Below are 20,445 nucleotides of genomic sequence, written 5' to 3'. Positions count from 1 at the left end.
GTTAGCAAATCAATATTTGGGTCCTTTTAAGATTTCTAAAATAATCAACCTCAATGCTGTGAGATTAGAGCTTCCCCAGGATTTTAAGATTCACCCCTCTTTTCATGTCTCTCTGTTAAAACCATATCTTCCTTCACCTCAGTCTCTCTCCTTGTCTCGACCACCTCCAATACTCGTTGATGATCGAGAGGAGTATGAAGTTGAAGCTGTATTGGATTCTAGGATCCATAGGAAGAGGTTAGAGTATCTTGTGAAATGGAAAGGTTATGGTTCGGAGGATAACTCTTGGCAGCTTCATTCTGATCTTCGCACTCCCCGTCTTCTACGAAATTTTCATCGCCGCTATCCTGAGAAACCTAGTTTGGAAACCCCTGGGGTGCTTCCTTGAAGGGGGGAGATGTGGTATACCTTTAACTATAACCCCTCCTATTTGGTCTCCACCCTATATAAGGACTACCTGTAACACTCATTTACTGCCTGATTATTGAAGTCTTAGCTACTCTGGTGTAGCTTTCCTTATCTCAGGTCTCCTATTGCTTGTATCCTGTGCAAGGTGGTTTACTTTGTTTACTCTAGCTGCGTCTTGAATCTCTTATGCTCAAATCGTTACTTTGTCATTACCGACTTTGGATCATTCAACGGCCGGATCTACTTTTTCACCGCTACCCGGAAGTAAGCCGCATTCACACACGCTGCCTCTCCAAACACGGATCTTCCAATGCGGTAACAGAAATATCACGGTCCTCAAGGTGGTAACGTATACGAACAATGCTAAAGCCTTTAAACTTCTTACCTGCTTGTTTTTGTTACCATACTGAATTATTGGGCATCTCCTATTACCTGCAACATCCAATATGAACAAACATTGTATGTCTGTGGAATGTCTGAACTTGTAAATATTTTAGGCTGTGTGTGATTGCGTGAAGTAAGAAGAATCATTTGTTTCTACCAATTCAGATTCTGAGCTTGTCAGTATTTCTTTTTCATCTGTGGCCTCCGGTTATATATATATATCTTGAACATAAGATATATATTATATTAAATATTCCTTATATTTATTAACACTTAAGTCAGTAGTTAATATACAAATTCATCATATATTAAATGTCTCATATTGTTTAATCAGGCTACATAGAAGTTGTTTTCTGATTACTACAAAAAAGAGCAACAAGCTCTAATTTTAGAGCTAACCTTTATAACCAATGTGCAAATACTTGTTTACTTAAATACGAAGCTCAGAATACCACAATTTATTATATATATATTTTTTTGCCAATTCTCAAATGCCTATGTGGGGCTTATATACAGTGGATATAAAAAGTCTACACACCCCTGTTGAAATGTCAGGTTTCTGTGATGTAAATAAATGAGACAAAGATAAATCATTTCAGAACCTTTTCCACTTTTAATGTGACCTATAAACTGTACAACTCAATTGAAAAACAAACTAAAATACTTTAGGAGTAGGTAAGTAAACAAAAAAAACTAAAATAATGTGGTTGTATAAGTGTGCACAGCCTCTTATAAATGAAGATGTAGCTGTGTTCAGAATTAAGCAATCACTTTCAAAATCATGTTAAATAGGAGTCAGTACACACCTGCCATCATTTAAAGTTTTCAGCTGTTCTAGTAGGTCTTTCCTGACATTTTCTTAGTTGAATTCTACAGCAAAAGTCATGGTCCGCAGAGATCTCCCAAAGCATCAGAGAGATTTCATTGTTAAAAGGTGTCAGTCAAGAGAAGGGTACAAAAGAATTTCCAAGGCATTAGATATACCATGGAACACAGTGAAGACAGTCATCATAAAGTGGAGAAAATATGGCGCAACAGTGACATTAACAAGAACTGGACGTCTCTCCAAAATTGATGAAAAGATGAGAAGAAAACTGGTCTGGGAGGCTGCCAAGAGGTCTACAGCAATATTAAAGGAGCTGCAGGAATATCTGGCAAGTACTGGCTGTGTGGTACATGTGACAACTATCTCCCATATTCTTCATATGTCTGGGCTATGGGGTAGAGTGGTAAGACGGAAGCCTTTTCTTACCAAGAAAAACATCCAAGCCTGGCTAAATTTTGCAAAACACATCTGAAGTCTCCCAAAAGCATGTGTGAAAAGGTGATATGATCTGATGAAACCAAGGTTGAACTTTTTGGCCATATTTCCAAAAGATATGTTTGGCGCAAAAACAACACTGCACATCACCAAAAGAACACCATACCCACAGTGAAGCATGGTGGTGGCAGCATCATGCTTTGGGGCTGTTTTTCATCAGCTGGAACTGGGGCCTTAGTCAAGGTAGAGGGAATTATGAACAGTTCCAAATACCAATCAATATTGGCACAAAACCTTCAGGCTTCTGCTAGAAAGCTGAACATAAAGAGGAACTTCCTCTTTCAATATGACAATGACCCAAAGCATACATCCAAATCAACAAAGGAATAACTTTACCAGAAGAAGATTAAAGTTTTGGAATGGCCCAGCCAGACCTGAATCCGATCGAAAATCTGTGGGGTGATCTGAAGAGGGCTGTGTGCACAGGAGATGCCCTCGCAATCTGACAGATTTGGAGTGTTTTTGAAAAGAAGAGTGGGCAAATCTTGTCAAGTCAAGATGTGCCATGCTGATAGACTCATATTTAAAAAGACTGAATGCTGTAATAAAATCAAAAGATGCTTCAACAAAGTCTTAGTTTACGGGTGTGCACACTTATGCAACCATATTATTTTATTTTTTTATTTTTACTTCCCTACACCTAAAAGTTTTCATTTTTGTTTTCAATTGAGTTGTACAGTTTATAGGTCACATTAAAGGTGGAGAAATTTCTGAAATGATTTACTTGACATTTTAACAGGGGTGTGTAGACTTTTTATATCCACTGTACATAGGGGAAATAACTCAAAGAGTTAGAGACCATATAGTTAAACCACCTTTCAGTCCCAAACCACTTTCATACAATGGGTCATCAAGTAAACTTGCTAAGGTAAATGGTTTTAGACAGGGTAGAGAAAAAAATTGGGTGTGGTGATAGACAAAGGGAATTTTTTTTTACAAAGAAGGTTAGATGCAAAGGCATAAATAGGGAATTTGACTTTATTTAAGGTATGTGCCCCTAAAGTTTTAATAGGCTGCCACATTAGGTTGTTTTTAACAGTGGGTCAATTTTCAAATTATTGTGGGAACTAATGGGTTAAGGATATTGTGATGTGTAATATGGCTTACATAAACACTTGCTGTTTACTTATTGGTTCAAATTTTATTGTTAATGGTATATAGTTGTGCAAATTATGGCCCAGATTACAAGTGGAGCACTATAGATTGTGCAGGATGCAGGATACAAAATCCCTGGATCGTGCTAGGATTAGTGTGCTAATTGATATTACAAGTCCATGGTAAAGAAGAATTACCAGAGAATCTTTAGCGTGGGCGACATCCCTTTAGCATGCGCTATACTCTCAATGGATATTGCGACGCACTAAACCTCGCTCATATTACAAGTTGAAAGTTATGTGTTGAGCTTGACTGCTAAAAAAGTTAGCTCAATTTAGGATATGAAGTAAAGTATTAGGGCTAGAATAAAAGTAAAACAAAGCACATGTAAAGTAAAGTATTACGCTGTAATTGTATGTGTGCATGAATGTACGTGTTGTGACAGAACTAATGGTATTGTGTACAATGGAATATATATTTCCCCAAAATGTTTGCAGTGCTGTTGGTGGTATTGAAAAAGTGCTATTAATTGTCTTTTATGGGCTGGTAATCCACTCCACAGTGTTGATGTGGCAGAGAATTGCAGGTGAGGAATCTAGCTCTGGTTTTCCCTACAAGCTAACACCTAGAGTAAGAGTTGTGCGTTAGGGTAAAAAAGCAGCGTTAAGAGGTCCTAACGCTGCTTTTTTACTACCTCTGCTAATACGAGTCTTGCAGGTTTAGGGTCACCGCACACTTCTTTGGCCTTACCGCAAAACGACTTACGTAAACTTCGTAAAGTCTTTATTCTATGGGACTTCTATAGCGCTGGTATTACAAGTCTGTCCTGGGAGGCCAAAAAGTGAGCGGTACACCCTACCATGTCAAGAGTCCTAACGCATTTAAAAGTCAGTAGTTAAGAGTTTTATGGTACAACGCCGTAACATAAAACTCATAACTAAAGTTCTAAAAAGTACACTAACACCCATACACTACCTATTAACTCCTAAACCGAGGCCCTCCCGCATCGCAAACACTATAATAAAAATTTTAACCCCTAATCTGCCGCTCAGGACACCCCCGCCACCTACATTATATGTATTAACCCCTAATCTGCTGCCCCCAACATAGCCGACACCTACATACTATTTATTAACCCCTAATCTGCAGCCCCCAATGTCGCCGCAACCTACCTACATTTATTAACCCCTAATCTGCCACCCCCAACGTTGCTGCCACTATATTAAAGTTATTAACCCCTAAACCTAAGTCTAACCCTAACACCCCCTAACTTAAATATAATTACAATAAATCTAAATAAAATTACTATCAATAACTAAATTATTCCTATTTAAAACTAAATATTTACCTATAAAATAAACCCTAAGATAGCTACAATATAACTAATAGTTAAATTGTAGCTAGCTACGGGTTTATTTTTATTTTACAGGCAAGTTTGTATTTATTTTAACTAGGTAGAATAGTTATTAAATAGTTATTAACTATTTAATAACTACCTAGTTAAAATAAATACCAATTTACCTGTAAAATAAAACCTAACCTAAGTTACAATAACACCTAACACTACACTATAATTAACTAAATTAACTAAATTAAATACAATTACCTAAATTAAATTAGCTAAAGTACAACCCCCCCCCTAAATTACAGAAAATAATAAACAAATTACAGATATCTAAACTAATTACACCTAATCTAATAGCCCTATTAAAATAAAAAAAAGCCCCTCCAAAATAAAAAAAAAAAACTAGCCTAAACTAAACTACCAATAGCCCTACCCCAAAGTAATCAGCTCTTTTACCTGAAAAAAAAATACAAACAACCCCCCCAACAATAAAACCCACCACCCACACAACCAAAGCATACTACACCCACACAAATACTATCTAAAAAAACCTAAGCTCCCCATTGCCCTGAAATGGGCATTTGGATAGACATTGCCCTTAAAAGGGCAGTTAGCTCTATTGCAGCCCAAAGTCCCTAACCTAAAAATAAAACCCACCCAATACACCCTTTAATAAACCTAACACTAACCCCATAACAAAAACTATATACAATGTTAAACATCTTTCAAATGTACTTTTATTATCATGCTTCATTCTCTTGTTATCCTTTGCTGCAGGAACATCATTGCACTACTGGCAGCTAGCTGAACACATCTAGTTAGCCAAATAGCCAACCACAAGAAACAAATGTATGCAGGCACCAATAAGCAGCTAGCGCCCACTAGTGTAGGATATGTGCCTATTCATTTTCAGCAATGGATACAAAGAGAACAAAGCACAACTGAAAATAGAAGTGATCTTAAAAGTGTCTTGAAATTGTATGCTCTGATTCTTGCAAGTTTAATTTTGACTTTATTACAAGTTAGTGGAACAAGATTAGTTCCACTGAAAAGCATGCACTTCTAGCACTCTGCTGCCCAGACTTGGGGCTAGTACTACACAGAAAACATAAAATATAACTTTTATTGAGACTATTAAAATTGTATTTAGAACAACAACATTCATACATTAAAATCCCAAATGAGAGATAGAACTTAAGGTTTGGTATGATCTAGTATATCAAGTTCTAGATCCACTACTGTATTATTACTCCAATGCTGGTATAATTAAATGATACAATCAAAATTGTGGGTTTCCACTTATTGGGTATCTATATTATACATACATTATGTGTACCTGCTCATGTGTCAGGTAACAGGATAGAGTTAGATTATAGTGAGGTTGTGAGATAGGAGCTCAGATATGAGGTCTGATACGATCCTGTACAGATTAATATGTGCTCAATAACTCAGCAGAGATTAATTGCATCATTGTGAGTGGGAATAAACAACTGTTTACGGTCATATCTGCCTTTGTCCTGATGATTGGCTTGTTAGTAGGGCTCAAATCTTCTAATGCTATAGATCATCTATATAAATGTATATCATAGCATAGTATAGAAAATACTAGTGTTATAATTAACAGTGATACTGAATATACTATTGTTGTAATTCAGCTTTTGTGCATAGATGTAACACTAGTAGTTCTTCTTTATGTTTGTTAAATACCAATGTCACAGAATTGTCAGTTAGTAGTGCCACCCAATCTTCAGTATTCTATTGTATAGTTATATGCGTTTAATTAAACTCATTGAGTAACAATCATATTTTGTCAGATTTTCAGGAATACCAATGTACCAATGTGCTTATATTCTATTATGTTAACTGTAAGCCAATAGTAGTATCTATATGCAATTTGGTTTGCTTGCAGTTACGGGTTATACTACTGCTGCTGGCATTTTAGCTGCCGTATTTTGTATGTTCATTAGAAACGCCTAATAAGTAAGTTGGCATTCACTAGCATATAATCCTTGTATTGTTGCATATGTCGGTAATGTAAAGTATCTGGTATTCTCTTTGACATAAACTTAGTATCTGTTATAGTGCAGTTTAGTAGATTAGACTGTTAAATAAACATTGTCTCTTATATACTGCTTAAATAAAGTTCATGCCGTTATTGTTTTATATCGGTGGCTTACTCTGTAACTTCAGTTAGAGTATAGAATGATACAAATTAATGCTATGGCTCTTTTGTTACACTGCAGTTAAAGGGACAGTCTAGGCCAAAAAAAACTTTCATGATTCAGATAGAGCATGTAATTTTAAACAATTTTCCAATTTACTTTTATCACCAATTTTGCTTTGTTCTCTTGGTATTCTTAGTTGAAAGCTAAACCTAGGAGGTTCATATGCTAATTTCTTAGACCTTGAAGGCCACCTCTTTTCAGAATGCATTTTAACAGTTTTTCACCACTAGAGGGTGTTAGTTCACGTATTTCATATAGATAACACTGTGCTCGTGCACGTGAAGTTATCTGGGAGCAGGCACTGATTGGATAAAAAGGAAGTCTGTCAAAAGAACTGAAATAAGGGGGCAGTTTACAGAGGCTTAGATACAAGATAATCACAGAGGTAAAAAGTATATTATTATAACTGTGTTGGTTATGCAAAACTGGGGAATGGGTAATAAAGGGATTATCTATCTTTTTAACAATACAAATTCTGGTGTAGACTGTCCCTTTAAATGTCCAATGGATAATAATAGTAATACTGTGTATAGCGAAACAAATTAATGCTATGGCTCGTTTGTTACACTGTAGTTAAGTGTCCAATGGATAATGTTAGTAACACTGTGTATAGATATTCACTCTTGTAACTGTCATTCTTTTATAACGTCTATCGTCAGTATAAAGGATCGAGTGACTACTTTAACAACTCCGTTTCCAGATTTCTAGTAAAATCTGAAGTACACTCCTGTACAATCGATCTGCTGTAATGTGTATCAGTCGTTTTTTGTAATGACTGGTTTATTGTCCACAATCAACTTAAAACCCCATGTCTAATTTCAGGCTGGGGCGTTCAGATATTGAGCATTGGTACTTGACTGTTAAGCTAAAATGAGTGTCACTGTTGTTATGGTTCAGGTGGCTGGCTCCCGAAACCCCATATCAAATTACCTGCTTGTATTTATAATTAATGCACATAATGTTAGGTTAGAGAATTACACTAATATGCAGGCATTCAGTAATGTATAGCCGCTGTACTGCAGCATGAGCCGCTAGTGCTTACTCTAGATCCTACTTAAATTTCTATATATATTATTAAGGTTTAGGCAAAGGGTTAATAAGTTCTAATTCAACATTTGTATTTAAAAGGAGCGTCTAGCACACTGTTCTGACGCGTTTTGCCCTAACCGGTCTTTTTCAAAGGCAGCGAGCCGCCCGATCTATGCATATTTAAATGTTCCGGTATCCGGAGGAACAGCCTCCATGTTAGTTGGCATTGGATCTCTCAGCTGTCATTCAAACTGGACTAGCTGTTACTAGTATTAAGATGGTATATATCCATTAATGTGTTGTCCTGTCTATCAAATTACAATTGTGGATGAATTTAACAAATTCTTGTATGGTTATTATTAATTGTTTGTTTATTAGAGATATTATTTAGTATTATTAAGGTTATATCGTGTGCGTTCACCATATTAATTTCAAACTGGTTTGTAATATTGATGTTTTATTCAGTAAAATATAATGATCTCATATGTTCATGAATTGTGAATGACTTGAAATGTCATGTAGGATTAGTGTCATCTGTAAGGATCATCTGATCGAATAGATGTGCTCCGTTATCATCTCCTTATGTGAAGTGATAAAATTGCGTGAAGTGATGTTATTTACTACAATAATATATAATGTGTGACATAACAAGTGAACTGGATAGTAAATTGTTGAAAAATATATAAAAATAAGGTGTATGAAAATTAGAAGAGGGGGTGTGGATAATAACTTATGTGAATACTAAAAATTTTATTTTTTTAGCGCATATGAAAAGTGAAATATAAAAAGACAATTATAAATTAAGTAAGCAGTGTAATCGCAAGATCTTTGTGTTTGGTCTTGTTTCACTGTCCTACACCCTTGAAATATAACTCTGATTATTTGGATGTAACATTTCTATATAATTCGATATACCGGAAGTGACACAATGTGTTCAAATTGCATTGGAACGCCTGGTTTGCGTTCCAAACATGGTATTTTGGCGCTTTTTGAGTGTACACAAATGTTTGATATTATGTCATTAAGTTTTGTATTTCACTTATTGTATTTAAGTGTGAGTTTGTCATTATGTTATCATGCTGATGTAGGGGAAGTTTTCCCTGAAAACGTTCCATTAAATTTGAGAATTTACTTTAACTAAAGTCCTGTGAATGCATTTGTTTTGCAGAATATTCACTATATTTATGCACCCAGGCGGACGACCTTTGGAGGGTAACACTGTAGCTTGGACTTTGGTTAAATATATTTTATATATATATATATATATATATATATATATATATACAGTATATATATATATTTAAATATAGACATGTGCAATTCATTTCGGCTGAATTTTGGCTGATTCGGAGATTCAAATGAATCTGATTTTCCAAATCGGCACCATAACTAAAATCCCGAAAATTTCCGAAAATGAATAAATCAGTTACAAATTTTCAGATCCATTCTTTATTCATATTCGTAAATTTTTCATTGTTCTAATGAACTAAACATATTAACCCCTAAACCGCAGTTCCCCAACATCGCTGACACTAACTAAACCTTTTAACCCATAAACCATCTTTCCCAAACATCGCCAACACTAACTAAACCTATTAACTCCTAAACCACAGTTCCCCGGCATCGCCGACACTGACTGAAACACTAAATAAACCTATTAACCCCTAAAACACCATTCCCAAACATCACCAACACTAACTAAACCTATTAACCCCATAATCCGCCTTTCCCAAACATCACCAACACTAACTAAACCTATTAACCCCTAAACCGCCGGCCCCCACATCGCAACAACCTAAATTAAACTATTAACCCCTAAACCTAACACCACCTAACTTTAACATAACTAAAATAGACCTAAATTAAAGTTACAATTATTAACTAACTATATATTTAAAAATAAATACAAACTTACCTGTTAAAAAAAAATAAAACCTAAGCTAGCTACAATATAACTATTTACTAACTGCCTAGTTAATATAAATACAAACTTACCTGTGAAATAAAAATAAAACCTTAGCTTAAACTAATAAAACCTAACAATACAAAAAATTAAAACTACAAATTACAAAAAAAGAATACACTAAAATTAACTACCATTACAAAAATAACAAACAAAATTATACAAAATAATAAAAAATATTCCTTTTCTAATACCCCTTTAAAAAAAAAAAAAAAACACCCCGAAATAAAAAAAAACCTAATCTTAATATGGTCAGAATGGAAATGTAGCTTTGATACCCTATGGCTCCCCAGCTTTGAGACTTAGGATAGTTTGCCTTTGCCTACCGAGAGTGTCCAATGTCCATCCACTGGCCTAGTCCGCATGAAAACCTTTACCACAACCCATATCCCAACCATCTAAGTTCTATGCTCCCTCCCTTCCCCCTTCCCACTCATTATTGGATCATATTGATAGATCAGCTAGCTCCCCTAGGAGTATGAAGGAGAACTGGGATACTCAATGTCATATTGTTCTTGTTGTATTGTTCATACACTTGTTATTCTTAATCTATACTCATGTATGCATATGTGACTCTGTATTTGTAGTATGCTTTGGTTGTACAGCTGTTTTTCTCTCTTATCTAATGAAAAATCAAATCAAACATTTCCAACAAATGTAAAAAAAACAACAAAAAAACCCTAATCTATAATAAACTACCAACTTTTTATTTTAGATTAGGCATTTTTTTTTAATGGGTCGAAAAGGAGCTGAATGCCCTTTAAAGGGCAGTAAAAGAGCTGAATGCCCTTTTAAGGGCAATGCCCATACAAATGCCCTTTTCAGGGCAATGGATAGATTAGTTTTCTTTTAGTTAGGTTTTTTTTTATTTTGTGGGTTTGGGGGTTTGTAAAGTTATGGGGGGTTTGTTTATATTTGTTTGCAAAAGAGCTGTTAACTTTAGGGCAATGCACAACAAAAGGCCCTTTTAAGGGCCCTTGGTAGTTTATTATAGATACGTTTTTTTATTTTGGGGTGGGTTCTTTTTTTAAAACGGGGTATAGAATAGGAATCATTTTTATTTTTTTGGATAATTTAGCCTTTTGTAATGGTAGTTTTTTTATTTTTTTGTAATTTTAGTGTTTATTATTTTTTGTAATTGTAGTTTTAAATTATTAGTAATCTTACACCTAGATTACAAGTTGTCCGTTAGGGTAAAAAAGCCGCGTTAAGAGGTCCTAACGCTGATTTTTTACTACCGCTGGTATTACGAGTCTTGAAGGTTCAGGGGCACCGCACACTTCTTTGGCCTTACCGCAAAATGACTTACGTAAACTTCGTAAAGTCTTTTTTCTATGGGACTTCCATAGCGCTGATATTACGAGTCTGACCTGGGAGGCCAAAAAGTGAGCGGTACACCCTACCCCGTCACCGTCAAGAGTCCTAACGCATTTGTATTTATTTTAACTAGGTAGAATAGTTATTAAATAGTTATTAACTATTTAATAACTACCTAGCTAAAATAAATACAAATTTACCTGTAAAATAAAACCTAACCTAAGTTACAATAACACCTAACACTACACTATAATTAAATAAATTAACTAAATTAAATACTATTACCTAAATTAAATTAAATTAGCTAAAGTACAAAAAAAACAAACACTAAATTGCAGAAAATAATAAACAAATTACAGATATTTAAACAAATTACACCTAATCAAATAGCCCTATTAAATAAATAAAAAAATAAAAAAATTGGCTGTTCTAATCAGCCAATAGAATGCAAGCTCAATCCTATTGGCTGATTGGATCAGCCAATAGGATTGAACTTCAATCCTATTGGCTGATTGCATCAGCCAATAGGATTTTTTTCTACCTTAATTCCGATTGGCTGATAGAATTCTATCAGCCAATTGGAATCTAAGGGATGCCATCTTGGATGACGTCACTTAAAGGTACCTTCAATCAGCTTTAGTCGCCGTATGAAGAGGATGTCTTGAAGATGGACCAGCTCCGCGTCAGATGGATGAAGATAGAAGATGCCGTCTGGATGAAGACTTCTGCCCGTCTGGAGGACCACTTTGCCCGGATTGGATAAAGACTTCTCCCGGCTTCGTTGAGGACTTCGGCTCGGCTTGGATGAAGACTGCTCCCGGTTAGTCGATCTTCAGGGAGTTAGTGTTAGGTTTTTTTAAGGGTGTATTGGGTGGGTTTTATTTTTAGGTTAGGGACTTTGGGCTGCAATAGAGCTAACTGCCCTTTTAAGGGCAATGCCCATCCAAATGTCCTTTTCAGAACAATGGGGAGCTTAGGTTTTTTTAGATAGTATTTTATTTGGGGGGTTGGTTGTGTGGGTGGTGGGTTTTACTGTTGGGGGGGTTGTTTGTATTTTTTTTTTCCGGTAAAAGAGCTGATTACTTTGGGGCAATGCCCCGCAAAAGGCCCTTTTAAGGGCTATTGGTAGTTTAGTTTAGGCTAGGGGTTTTTTATTTTGGGGGGGGCTTTTTTTATTTTAATAGGGCTATTAGATTAGGGGGTAATTAGTTTAAATATCTGTAATTTGTTTATTATTTTCTGTAATTCAGTGGGGGGTTTTTGTACTTTAGCTAATTTAATTTAGGTAAATGTATTTAATTTAGTTAATTTATTTAATTATAGTGTAGTGTTAGGTGTTATTGTAACTTAGGTTAGGTTTTATTTTACAGGTAACATAGTTAATAACTATTTAGTAACTATTCTACCTAGTCAAACTTGCCTGTAAAATAAAAATAAACCCTAAGCTAGCTACAATGTAACTATTAGTTATATTGTAGCTAGCTTAGGGTTTATTTTATAGGTAAGTATTTAGTTTTAAATAGGAATAATTTAGTTAATGATAGTAATTTTATGTAGATTTATTTTAATTACATTTAAGTTAGGGGGTGTTAGGATAAAGGTTAGACTTAGGTTTAGGGGTTAATAACTTTAATATAGTGGCTGCGATGTTGTGGGCGGCAGATTAGGGGTTAATAAATGTAGGTAGGTTGCGGCGACATTGGGGGCGGCAGATTAGGGGTTAATAAATAGTATGTAGGTGGCGGCGGTGTCCGGAGAGGCAGATTAGGGGTTAATAATTATAATGTAGGTGTCGGCAATGTCGGGGGCAGTATATTAGGGGTTAATAAGTGTAAGATTAGGGGTGTTTAGACTCTGGGTTCATGTTAGGTTGTTAGGTGTAGACATAACTTTTATTTCCCCATAGGAATCAAAGGGACTGCGTTAAGGAGTTTTACGCTGCTTTTTTGCAGGTGTTAGACTTTTTTTCAGCCGGCTCTCCACGTTGATTCCTATGGGGGAATCGTGCACGAGCACGTACGACCAGCTCACCGCTGACTTAAGCAGCGCTGGTATTGGAGTGCGGTAATGAGCAAAATTTTGCTCAACGCTCACTTCTTGTCTTTTAACGACGGGTTTGTAAGCACTCGTAATACCAGCGCTGCAGGTAAGTGAGCAGTGAGGGAAAACTGCTCATTAGTACCGCATAGCCTCTAACGCAAAACTCATAATCTTAGGCCTTAGGTTTTTTTATTTTTAGTAATGTTAGGTTTTTTATTTTTAGTAATGTTAGGCTTTATTAGTGTAAGCTTAGGTTTTATTTTTATTTCACAGGTAAGTTTGTATTTATTTTAACTAGATAGTTAGTAAATAGTTATATTGTAGCTAGCTTAGGTTTTATTTTTATTTCACAGGTAAGTTTGTATTTATTTTTAAATAGGTAGTTAGTTAATAATTGTAACTTTACTTTAGGTCTATTTTAATTATGTTAAAGTTAGGAGGTGTTAGGTTTAGGGGTTAATATAGTTTAATTTAGATTGTTGCGATGTGGGGGCGGCGGTTTAGGGGTTAATAGATATAGTAAGTGTTGGCCTTGTAGGTGTACAGCGGTTTAGGGGTTAATAGGTTTATTTAGTGTTTTAGTTTGTGTTGGTGATGTGGGTGTACGGCGGTTTAGGGGTTAATCGGTTTAGTTAGTGTCGGCAGTGTCTTGGAACTGCGGTTTAGGGTAAATAGGTTTAGTTAGTGTTGGCGATGTTTGGGAGCGGCGGTTTAGGGGTTAATATGTTTAGTTAGTGTTGGCGATGTCGGGGAACTGCGGTTTAGGGGTTAATAGGTTTAGTTAGTGTCGGCGATGTTGGTGAACTGCGGTTTAGAGGTTAATATGTTTAGTTAGTGTTGGTGATGTTTGGGAATGGCGGTTTAGGGGTTAATATGTTTAGTTTGTGTTGGCGATGTCAGGGAACTGCGGTTTAGGGGTTAATAGGTTTAGTTAGTGTCAGCGATGTTGGTGAACTGCGGTTTAGGGGTTAATAGGTTTAGTTAGTGTTGGTGATGTTTGGGAATGGCGGTATAGGGGTCAATAGCTTTATTTAGTGTTTTAGTTAATGTTGGCAATGTCGGGGAACTGCGGTTTAGAGGTTAATAGGCTTAGTTAGTGTTGGCCATGTTGGGGAACTGCGATTTAGGGGTTAATAGGTTAAGTTAGTGTCAGTGATGTCGGGGAACAGCGCTTTAGGGGTTAATAGGTTTAGGTAGTGTTGGCGATGTGGGGAGATGGCGGTTTAGGGGTTAATAGGTTTATTTAATGTCTGCGATGTGGGTGGCGGCAGTTTTAGATAATTTTGTTTCAGCAATCGCCAGAATATTAGTTATGTTAAATCGTTTTTTCGGATCCTTTCGTTTTTTTCAGATCCATTCTTTATTCATATGCATTATTCTATTCTAAACCTCAGAATAGAATAATGCATATGAATAAAGAATTAATCCGAAAAAAACATTTAACTTAACGTAACTAATTTGCAGAAACAAATCTTCTTTTAAATTTATCTAATTTGTCGAACTTTATTTAACTAATGAAAATGAAACAATACTAAAGAAATTTTTTAGCGTTGAACATGTCTAATGTTTATATATGTGTACACATGTATTTATGTATTTATATGTGTAAATATGTATTTACAGACATATATACACATATAAATACATAAATACATATGTATACATTTATAGACATATATAGAAGTGCATTGGAGCCCTTTGCCGTTAAGTAAATGAAAACATGTAAAGGCATATTTATGCAATATTCATTTTTAATAAAGGCTTTAACTATGGGCTAATAGTTAATTGGAACGTTAAATTATTCTGCTCTCGCAAACGGGCAAATTTAGTGTTAAAGTTGGAGGGAGTGATGTGTTAGGAAAAAAAAACGGCACTGAAAAGTGCCTTTCCGTTGAGGTCAATAGGAACTGTTTGTTCCCAGTAAATATATATGTCTATGCTTATATACATATATAGTGTGACAAAAAGTCTGGTTTGGTGGTAGAGGGAGTATATATTAGACCAAGTTTAATACATTTCACTTTACCATTTTGCTAAGAAACCCCAGAGAAGTGATTAGTGTTTTTTTAGTTGTGAATACCTTACAGCTGTACAGCCAGCACAAGGCCTGATATGATGTGTTGTGAAAAATATTATGTACTAAACGTTTTGCTGGATTTCTGTTTGCTGTTACATTCTGTAAAGGACATTTGTGTTGCTGCAGACAATGCAGACAGAGATTTGCTGTTTTGGAAGCTTGTGCAGAGAAGCTTGTCCTTTTGCCTTACCAGTGAACAAACTGTATGCTGCTGTTAAAGTCACCTTGCTATTTTGGAAGAAAATAAAGTTTTGAAAACTTTAACTGGATTGGTCTCTATTGCATTTAAACCCTAGAAGACAGTGGTTGCCAAAGGTTCTTGTTACATATGGTGGAGAAGGCGGGCCACCACATTTTATGTCTGTGGGTTTTATAATTTGCAAGCAACATTGAGGAAGTTATTAAAGCACTGATTCAGTCTACTGCTGTGCAACAGGAGGCCAATAGAAAAGCTGCTGAAAACAGTACAGCTCTGCAGCAGTTGGTGTTGGCACAGACGGAGAACGCTATGATTATGGCAAAAACACAGAAAGAGAGTACTGAAGTTCTGGTGCAACAGAAGGTCACATTTCAAGCAAAAACATTCAGGAAGGTTTGTGAGGAACAGCAGAATGCCACATGCACGTTGCGGCAAGAGATTCAAACTATATCTGAGAGATTGAGCTCTTATCCTGCTGGTGGCTGTCAAGGCTCTAAAGTTATACAAGCTAGTCACTATATTGAAAAGATGTCTGCATCGGACGATGTTGAGGCGTACCTTCTTGCCTTTGAGAGAACAGCAGAAAGAGAAGGATGGCCAGCAGATGAGTGGGCGAGCATACTTGCACCTTTTTTAAGTGGAGAACCTCAAAAGGCCTACTTTGACCTAGAGCCGGAGAAAGCCAGTGACTATGACAAGCTGAAGGCTGAGATCCTGGCACGTCTAGGAGTGACTTGCAGTACGTGCTCAAAAATTCCACTCTTGGAGATATGCATCTGATAAAGCTGCAAGATCAGAGATGTTTGACCTCATTCACCTTGCCAGGAAATGGCTCCAACCACAGGTTAACTCCACTAATAAGATTGTGGAGTTATTGGTGATGGATCTCTTTCAACGAGGATTACCTGCTTCCCTGCGTCGATGGATCAGGTATTTTTTAAACCCTAGAAGACAGTGGTTGCCAAAGATTCTTGTTACAATATTTATATGTTAATATGTGTATATACTGTACACATATTGACACATAAATATATATGTAAATAAGCATTTACATTTATACTGGCTGCCATCGCTGCACAACTTACCTCATTCGCTGGTGCAGAAGTTCTGGTGCAGTCTCTGACGGCATCAGAAAGAAGCTATCATAGGTGCCTATGAAAGCGTGCTCTAGTGAACGGTTAACATTATTGTGCGCTAGTATTTCAAAGTGGAGTGCTAATATCGCTTTCATAAAAGCAATATATAGTGCTTACTTCAAATACTTTAGTTCTATTTATTTTTAAAAATATAAATAATTATATATATATATATATACACTATATATACATACATATACAGTATATATATCCATATAGATAAATATCTATAGATATACTGTATATTTAAAAAGTAATTATAATAAAATATATTAGCTAAAAAAAGGAATAATGACCTAAGCGCACAAAACTCAGTAGTGTGTAATGAATGATAGGACAGGTAGAAACACAAATATGTATATATATGTAAGTGTAGAGAAACACTCAAAATGTATAGTCTCTGTACTAAGGGAGGTGTTCTCTTGAGTAATTACACTATCAAAAGTGTGAGCCAAGTATATCATATTGTTGTTAAGCCAAAATCATATAAACCTTCCTCCAGGAGATTTGAGGTAGATATCATACAGAGGTATAGATAATTAACAATGCAAATGAAATAGGTCAATATTATAATAACAGTACAAAGATATATGTTTTACACACAGATAAGAGACACTGTCATAAGACATGGAATAAACAAAGTTACAACCCAATGATGGTGATGGACAATATAAAATTCTTAGTGAGAAAAAACAGATCAATGCGAAATGAAATGCACGTAATAAAACATGCAGTACAAGCAATTATAGGAGCAAAATCCAAGGGGATATCAAATGTGTCTAACACAGGAATAGTTGAGTTCTTATCAGTAGTATTAGCTGTAAAGTGGGTACTCACCAACCATTACCTCAATCCAATAAGGTAAGGTATGGGCTCAGATAGAGAAATACACAGGCTTTAATCCAGAATGCTGTAGGACCCTTTGCATCTGGATGTCTCTTGGTGTATAAACTAAGTCGGATCTTCGTAGTTAGGTTAGAACTCCATGAGAAACCAGCACAGCACTCACTCCCACCAAACGGATCCTCCAAAGCAGTTTACCGTGGTAAAGGGAAGACAAAACTTAAATAGTGTGATACATTTATTAAACAAGAATATACACACAACACATGTATTGGTTAAGTTTACAGGAAATGACCTCAGAAAATGAGGTATGTACCGACTCGGGAACAACAAATAGAATCGGACAGAAGAAACTTCTATGTCATCTGAATGGCATCTACCAGGACCAGGTAGCCACTGCACTTTGCCTTGCAGTACACACAGATAAGAGACACAGTAATACTGTGTCTCTTATCTGTGTGTGAAACATATATAACTCTTTGCACTGTTATTATAATATTTACCTATTTCATTTGCATTGTTAATTATCTATACCTCTGCATGATATCTACCTCTAATTTCCTGGAGGAAGGTTTATATGATTTTGGCTTAACAACCATATGATATACTTGGCTCGCACTTTTGATAGTGTAATTACTCAAGAGAATGCCTCCCTTAGTACAGAGACTGTACATTTTGAGTGTTTTTATACACTTGCATATATATACATATTTGTGTTTCTGCCTGTCCTATCTTTCATTATACACTATTGAGTTTTGTGCGCTTAGGTCGTTATTCCATTTTTTACCTACTTTGTTTAACCCTTAGAAGAACTTTAGGGATATATCTTCCACATTTTGACCCAGCTACAGAAACACAGTCTATTTTGTAAATTATTTGGAAGAAACAACTTTTACTAATACCCCACACTATCATCTGGTACTAATACTAAGACTATTACTATTAGTTTCCATTTGTGGTAACCTAGCACAGGCCCAGAGCTGTGGTTTAGTCCATATTCTCTTTTGCTCTTGCCTTCTCATAATATATATATATATATATATATATATATATATATATATATATATATATATATATACACACATATACATACACATAAATATATAGCTATATATATTTAAAATAAAAATACAATTTTATTCAAGGTAACAAATATTTTTTAACACACTTTCAGCTTTAGCGCAGTTGTCCTAGATCACCTTTGGGTTAGTGAGCAAATAAAAGCCAGAAGAAGCTTTTATAGCACACCCATATAAGTCTAGGGGGAAAGGGAATAGGGCAACCGTGCCATCTAACCTCCAGATATTAGTGGCATGAGGCTTTCGCTCACACGCTAACATTTTGCTTTGAACTTGTAATATAAGCGCAAGAATAGGAGCTCTATTTTAAAAATATTTTTGCACTCCATTCGTAATCTTGTTTTATGTTTTTATCATAAATAATCTGTATTTAAGGCAATATATATCTTTGTTACATGAAACAAATGTAAACTGTAAGATCAGACAAGTTAGTAATCACTTTTCCATTTTACAGAGTAAACAGATTTACACAGAATCAGTTGTCCAGCTGTCAGAGTCCATTGTGATATATGCCTATTTTTTCTTTTAGTAAAGAACTAATAAGATTCATTTCTGGTGTTATGAACAATTCAACAGGTACTGCATTCATCTTCTATAAACAAAATTTAGTTCAGTGCAGTAGGAACAGAATAAAGAGCAAACATTATCTAACCATTTCACATAGGAAAACATTTGCAGTGATGTCAAAACTGTATGTTGACTGGGAGGAAGACGGGAGACATGAAAGAATGGGGGGGAGGGAAAGGGGGAGGACAAGAGCGAGAGGAGAGAGAGAAAAAAAAGGATATTTCTCAAGAGTATCTAGTATGTGAGTGCAGGGTGTTCACCACTGAATTTTCGGTTTAGTATGTAGGGAGTTCCAGGGTTTCCAGACATTTGAGTAGAGATCTAAGGTACCTCTATTTATTGAAACTACTTCCTCCATACCCCTAATATAGTCAACTATTTCCAATACTTTGTGTGTCAAAGGGACAACTTGTTGCTTCCAATATCTTGCTAATAATAGTTTGGTTTCAATGATGTTGCATACAAATAGGTGTTTTTTTTCTTTAGTAATTTTAGGAAGTTCTAGGTGTAAAAGGCATGTCTCAGGGCTCCTAACTGCTGGGAGACCCAGCTTCAAACATAGGTCCAATATATCCCCCCAAAGACTTTCTATGCATGGGCAGCCCCACCAAACATGGATATCATCCCCCCCTATTCCAGCATCCCCTCCAACACAAGTCTGAGTTAGTGCTGGAGAGTCTGTACAGTCTGGTAGGTACCCAGTGCCATTTAGTCAGCAGTTTGTAGTAAAGCTCAAGCAGTGTAACACAGTGTACCGCCAATTTAGTTAGTGCAATAGCTGTTGCCCATCTCTTCGGTTCTATAGGGCGTCTGAGGTCCCTTTCCCATGCTAAGATGTTGTTTATCTTGAGCAGTGACAGGGTATCTAATAAACAACTATAATGTACTGTCATAGGTCTCTGTCCTTGTAACCCTGCCTTCCATCTCAATTCCCACAGCGTCAGATCTCTAGGGGCTAAAGAAGGGAATCCCCAGCTATGTATAATGGAGCAGAAACGCATTGATTCAAATACAAGTTTCTGGGTAATGCTAAACTTTAGGTTCATTTCGGCATGTGTTAGCCAATGGGATCCATCATAAAGATCTGCTATGCTTTGGAGATTGGGGATTTCCCAATCCTAACACCAGACCTCTAATACTGTGGATTGGAGAGGGGTGGGGGCCACCCGGGGGGAATGTCTTAGCCTGAACCATTCCTTCAAACAATCATTTAAGATAGCGTTAGTAATTGAGAGTTTGACTACGCAATGTTGAGGCAACCATGGGAGATCCTGCAAATAAATAGCACCTGGCAGTGATGTTTGTTCTATCTCATACCATCTGGGCCGTTCCCCAGACCCTTGCCAATTGGATATGTGTGTCAACATTGCTGCATCATAATAATATTTCAAGTTGGGCAACCCCAAACCCCCCCTGT

The sequence above is a fragment of the Bombina bombina genome, chromosome 2 (assembly GCF_027579735.1).
Source record: "Bombina bombina isolate aBomBom1 chromosome 2, aBomBom1.pri, whole genome shotgun sequence".
NCBI classification, from domain to species: Eukaryota; Metazoa; Chordata; class Amphibia; order Anura; family Bombinatoridae; genus Bombina; species Bombina bombina.
The sequence above is the reverse complement of the archived record's forward strand: the minus strand, read 5'-3'. Positions refer to the sequence as shown.